The sequence below is a fragment of the Mytilus galloprovincialis genome, chromosome 6, assembly GCF_965363235.1.
Source record: "Mytilus galloprovincialis chromosome 6, xbMytGall1.hap1.1, whole genome shotgun sequence".
In the NCBI taxonomy this organism is placed as follows: domain Eukaryota; kingdom Metazoa; phylum Mollusca; class Bivalvia; order Mytilida; family Mytilidae; genus Mytilus; species Mytilus galloprovincialis.
In genome coordinates, this window is record NC_134843.1 from 77783726 (window position 1) to 77790288 (window position 6563).

Here is a 6563-nt window from a genome sequence, read left to right on the forward strand (position 1 = left end):
GATTTATTTGACCATGACCTCAATTGCACGGTTCATGCACAGTGTTAAGTTTTTGTGTTTTGGTCTATTTTTCTTAAACTATAAGTAATAGGTCAACTATATTTGTTGTATGGAAGCTTTGTTAGCTATACATGTCTGCTTGGCATGGTTCATCTGACCTTGACCTCATTTTCATGGTTCATTGGTCTTTGTTTAGCTATCTTGGTTAATGTTAAGTTTATGTGACAGTTGTAATCAAGCTTTATACTTAGGACTATCAACATAATATCAATGATTAGTAAAGAAGGCGAGACATTTCAGTGTGTGCACTCTTGTATAACATTGTGTTGCTTTTGAAAATTAAAAAAAAGTATAAGTATTATATTTTACCTGAAGCAGAAGAAAAACAATTTATCCTTCACAAACTATGTCGGTGCTATTTCATTTCATCCATTGAAATTATCATTACCTAGCTATGTTTTATATTTACAAATATATATAGTTCATTATAAAAAGTGAACTCTTATTTAGGTTTGAATATAACAATGAGAAATGATAGTTTTGTAAGGTCACTCGAAAGTGTGAATATGTTGTGAATATGTTGTGCTTCGCCTTGGGCTTAAATCTTTAATAGTTATCCCACGATGATGCTAAGTAGGTATCATGGTCGCAGATGAGTTTTGTTTAAAAGGTGTCATTAAATTGTGGTACAAGAGTGAAATGAAATGGCAAAATTCCAGTAACTTCAGTACATATGGTCAAATAGATGCAAACTTTTAGCTGTGGGGTTCACAATAAGTCTGCGCATTTTTCATGCATCAGTGAATCAATTTATAACTATATGAACTACTGAGTATTCTTATTTAAGTTTGTTTCATAACTTAAAGATGTATAAATAAGTGCACATATTGAGAAAGCCAAAGGAAGACCATTAACAATGGTGATCTTACAAACGAGCGGTGCATTATACTGTACAGCTAGTAAGCAGACATGAACTATACTGTAGCTAGTAAGCAGACTTCTTATTTTTATATTAGTGACAACATCCTGAGATACCAAAAAGATGAAATCAAAATACAAAATTTAGATTTAATTTAATTTAAAACAACCAAAAATCCAAATAATTTGGAATTAGGTTTAAGTCTACAAAAACTATTCTGGTCAGGGCACCAATATCTTATATAATAATATGAACTTAAGAAATAACATTTTGTTGATTTAATAAATGTATATAGAGGACCAAAAGAGAGTACAATATTAAGCAAACGAGGGTGTAAAATACCAGAGGGACATTCAAACTCACAAGTCGAAAATACACTGACAACGCCATGGCTAAATCAAAGTTATGGAAATCACTTATGGAAAGACTGGAAGAGTAGTTTGAATAATTTCACATTAAGGTATGGTGGGGACAAAAGAACATTAATAAAGCGCTATTGCTGAAAATTCTTCTAGTATATAAATGTTACCAACTACCTTTGTAAGACATAAGATCTAGACCAACAGCTAAGAACTTTTAAGTGTCAATAAAAATAATCTAAAAATGTTGTTTTGGGGCATTTTGTAAGTTGAAATATAGGTTATATGACATTGAAGATTTAAATGTTGTTTAGTGCCTTTTGATCAATTTAAAAAAGTATTTTTCAGCACAGGGCATTGCAAATGTACCGTTTCAATGTAAACAAATTCAAAAACTTATTTCATTGAAAAATGGATTTTTCTTGATTGTAAAAATATATATTCACTTCTTATAAAAATTCAAATGACTAAAATAGACATAAAGATTGGTGGGGAATAAACTAATAAACAAGAGTGCACACGCTGAAATGTCTCGCCTTCTATACTAATCATTGATATTATGTTGATTGTCCTTAGTATAAAGCTAATCTTTATAACAACTGTCACATAAACTTAACATTAACCAAGATAACTAAACATAGAACAATGAACCTTGAAAATGAGGTCAAGGTCAGATGAACCATGCCAGGCAGACATGTACAGCTAACAATGCTTCTATACAACATATATAGTTGACCTATTACGTATAGTTTAAGAAAAATAGACCAAAACACAAAAACTTAACACTGTGCAATGAACCGTGAAAATGAGGTCACGGTCAAATAAAACCTGTGCGACTGACATAAAGATCATAAAATATTTCCATACACCAAATATAGTTGACCTATGGCATATAGTATTAGATAAAAAGACCAAAACTTAAAAATTTAACTTTGACAACTGAACCATGAAAATGAGGTCAAGGTCACATGACATCTGCCCTCTAGACATGTACACCTTACAATCGTTCCATACAACAAATATAGTAGACCTATTGCATATAGTATGAGAAAAACAGACCAAAACACAAAAATTTAACTTTGACCACTGAACCATGAAAATGAGGTCAAGGTCACATGACATCTGCCCGCTAGACATGTACACCTTACAATCGTTCCATACAACAAATATAGTAGACCTATTGCATATAGTATGAGAAAAACAGACCAAAACACAAAAAATTAACTATAACCACTGAACCATGAAAATGAGGTCAAGGTCAGATGACACCTGCCAGTTCGACATGTACACCTTACAGTCCTTCCATACACTGAATATACTAGCCCTATTGCTTATAGTATCTGAGATATGGACTTGACCACCAAAACTTAACCTTGTTCACCGATCCATGAAATGAGGTCGAGGTCAAGTGAAAACTGTCTGACAGACATGAGAACCTTGCAAGGTACGCACATAGCAAATATAGTTATCCTATTACTTATAATAAGAGAGAATTCAACATTACAAAAAATTTGAATTTTTTTTCAAGTGGTCACTGAACCATGAAAATGAGGTCAAGGACATTGGACATGTGACTGACGGAAACTTCGTAACATGAGGCATCTATATACTAAGTATGAAGCATCCAGGTCTTCCACCTTCTAAAATATAAAGCTTTTAAGAAGTTAGTTAACGCCGCCGCCGTAGCCGCCGCCGGATCACTATCCCTATGTCGAGCTTTCTGCAACAAAAGTTGCAGGCTCGACAAAAACTTAACTATAACCACTGAACCATGAAAATGAGGTCAAGGTCAGATGACATCTGCCAGTTGGACAAGTACACCTTACAATCATTCCATACACCACATATAGTAAACCTATTGGATACAGTATAAGGAAAACAGACCAAAACACAAAAACTTAACTATAACCACTGAACCATGAAAATGAGGACAAGGTCAGATGACACTTGCCAGTTGCTCATGTACACCTTACAGTCCTTCCATACACCGAATATACAAGACCTATTGCTTATAGAATCTGAGTTATTGACTTGACCACCAAAACTTAACCTTGTTCACTGATCCATGAAATGAGGTCGAGGTCAAATGAAAACTGTCTGACGGGCATGAGGACCTTGCAAGGTACGCACATACCAAATATAGTTATCATATTACTTATAATAAGAGAGAATTTAACATTACAAAAATCTTAACTTTTTTTCAAGTAGTCACTGAACCATGAAAATGAGGTCAAGGTCATTGGACATGTGACTGCCGGAAACTTCGTAACATGAGGCATCTATATACAAAGTATGAAGCATCCAGGTCTTCCACCTTCTAAAATATAAAGCTTTTAAGAAGTGAGCTAACACCGCCGCCGCCGCTGGATCACTATCCCTATGTCGAGCTTTCTGCAACAAAAGTTGCAGGCTCGACAAAAATGGTTTGTTATAATTAAAAGTTTTAAAGTTTTAAAACTGTTTCAAGCCAATTACTGATAAAAAAATATGTGAACTCCCCTTAATTGTTGATTAATTGCAGACGATTATTGGAAATTTATCAAGTAAATTATAGGCCTTACTTGAATACCTTCAATATATATATATTCATATTTATATCTATATTTCATTTTTTTAAAAGATCTTGTTAATCCTTAATTAATCATTTATCTCTCCACATCGTTTACAGAATCACTTTATGTAATGTATACACATGGAAAAAAGTATTGCAACACCTTGATTTTTTAAAACTTGAAAAATCAGCCTCTTTTTTTGGATGAAATATAATAAAATATGTGTATAATATTATTGAAACATAGTTTATGATAACATTGTCATTGAAACGAACAAAAAATGTTTGAAAAAAAAAATGATTTATATAACCACAATTTTAATAACAAAATGAAGTGTTATTTGTACAAAAAAATGCATTTTACAACTTTTACTGTAGTCGAACTTTGCAATGTCAGACATTTCAAAATTAATCTTCAGATGACTGTTCACATCATGGTTGATCATTATACGCCAAAGAATTAGTACTTTGTGCGCAGCCTCCATTCAAACGGATAACTATGGCAAGCCGTTTTGCTATTTATTCCTACTTCAAGATATCTCATAAATTTTATAAGATATCTTATATAGCTTATAAGATATCTTATATAGTTTATAAGATATCTTATATAGTTTATAAGATATCTCATATAGTTTATAAGATATCTCATATAATTTATCAGATATCTTATATAATTGTCTTTATAAGATATCTCATAAACTATATAAGATATCTTATAAACTATATGAGATATCTTATAAACTATATAAGATATCTTATAAATTATATAAGATATCTTATATAACAATTGTTTATAAGATATCTCATATACTTTATAAGATATCTTATAAACTTTATAAGATATCTCATATACTTTATAAGATATCTTATAAACTTTAGAAGATATCTTATAAAGTATATAAGATGTCTTATAAATTTTTGGAGATATCTTATTTAACATTAAAGATATCTTATATAATAGATAAGACATCTCATAAAGTATATAAGATATCTCATATAATATATAAGATATCTCATAAAAATGAAATTATATAAGATATCTTATATATTATAGGATATATCTTATATATTATAGGATATATCTTATTTAGTTTATAAGATATCTCCTAAAGTTTATAAGATATCTCCTAAAGTTTATAAGATATCTCCTTAAGTTTATGAGATATCTTATATAGTTTATAAGATATCTTTTATAGTTTATAAGATATCTTATATAGTTTATAAGATATCTTATATAGTTTATAAGATATCTTATATAGTTTATGAGATATCTTATATACTTTATCAGATATCTTATATACTTTATAAGATATCTTCTAAAGTTTATAAGATATCTTATAAACTATATGAGATATCTTATAAACTATATAAGATATCTTATAAATTATATAAGATATCTTATATTAAAATTGTTTATAAGATATCTCATATACTTTATAAGATATCTTATAAACTTTAGAAGATATCTTATAAAGTATATAAGATATCATATAAACTTTATGAGATATCTTATATAACATTAAAAATATCTTATATAACATTAAAGATATCTCATATAACATTAAAGACATCTTATATAATATATGAGATATCTTATAAAAATGAAATTATATAAGATATCTTATATATTAGAGGAGATATCTTATATATTATATAAGATATCTTATATATTATAGGAGATATCTTGAAATTCGAATAAATAGTAAAACGGCTTGCCATAGATAACCGCATCTAAACGTCTTCTGATTGCTTCCATAAATCGACTAATTTGTTGCTAAGGTAGCAGCAACCATTTCTGATGAAGGGCATTGTTTATTTCATAATGTGTTTGAACTGGGGTGTCCTTTCGCGCACTTTCCGCCAAATAGTGTCCCAAATATGCTCAATATGGTTCAAATCCGGGCTACGATCGGGCCAAGGAAGATGAACCGAATTCCATTTGAACATTGGATCTACCTCCACGATGCTAATTTCCAACTTTGGCGAGCTCTGCACTACATTGGATACGGAAAACTGTGTGTCTGTTCGTTAGCAAAGGTCTCCGAAATGGTCTTATCGCAGAATAACCAGTAGCGATGAGTCGATCTCGAACAGTTCTTGTTAAAAGCTTCCTGGATGGCCATCACTCTCTTTTTTGGATTGTCTTGTATGCAATGGGTTTCCTTCTGACCAACCTTCATTATGCTTGATTTTCCCTAGCAAATGGTATAGGGGGTCTTCATTATCTCGGAAGGTCTTTAACAGCGTTTATTGTCTGATTTTTATTCTCAAAACGACTTATAGTGGAATGGGGATGACCAACAATACGTTCAGTTGTTACAACGACATCCCTGCTTCTGTTATGCTGATAATATGCCATCTTGCTGCAGTTAAAAGTTGTCAAGGACCCATTACAAGGTGTCAATCACATAACTTAAAAAACTTGGTTATTTAAAGTGTTGAAAACAATGAGGATAAAAACAGCTGTTTTGCTGTTTACGGGTACAGTAGCTGCATGTGCAGATAAAAACTTATCGAGTCGATATTTATTGATTAAACTCAGGTGATACTTAAATAATGTTTAATTACTTCTATTTTACCAAATTATATCACAAAAAAATAAAGAGTGTTTTTTTAATTTCAATTTCAATTAGGTGTTGCAATACTTTTTTCCATGTGTATAGATCAAAAGTAATACATCTATTATCCTTATATATCAAACATCTAATATATACATTTGTGTATTCAATTATGA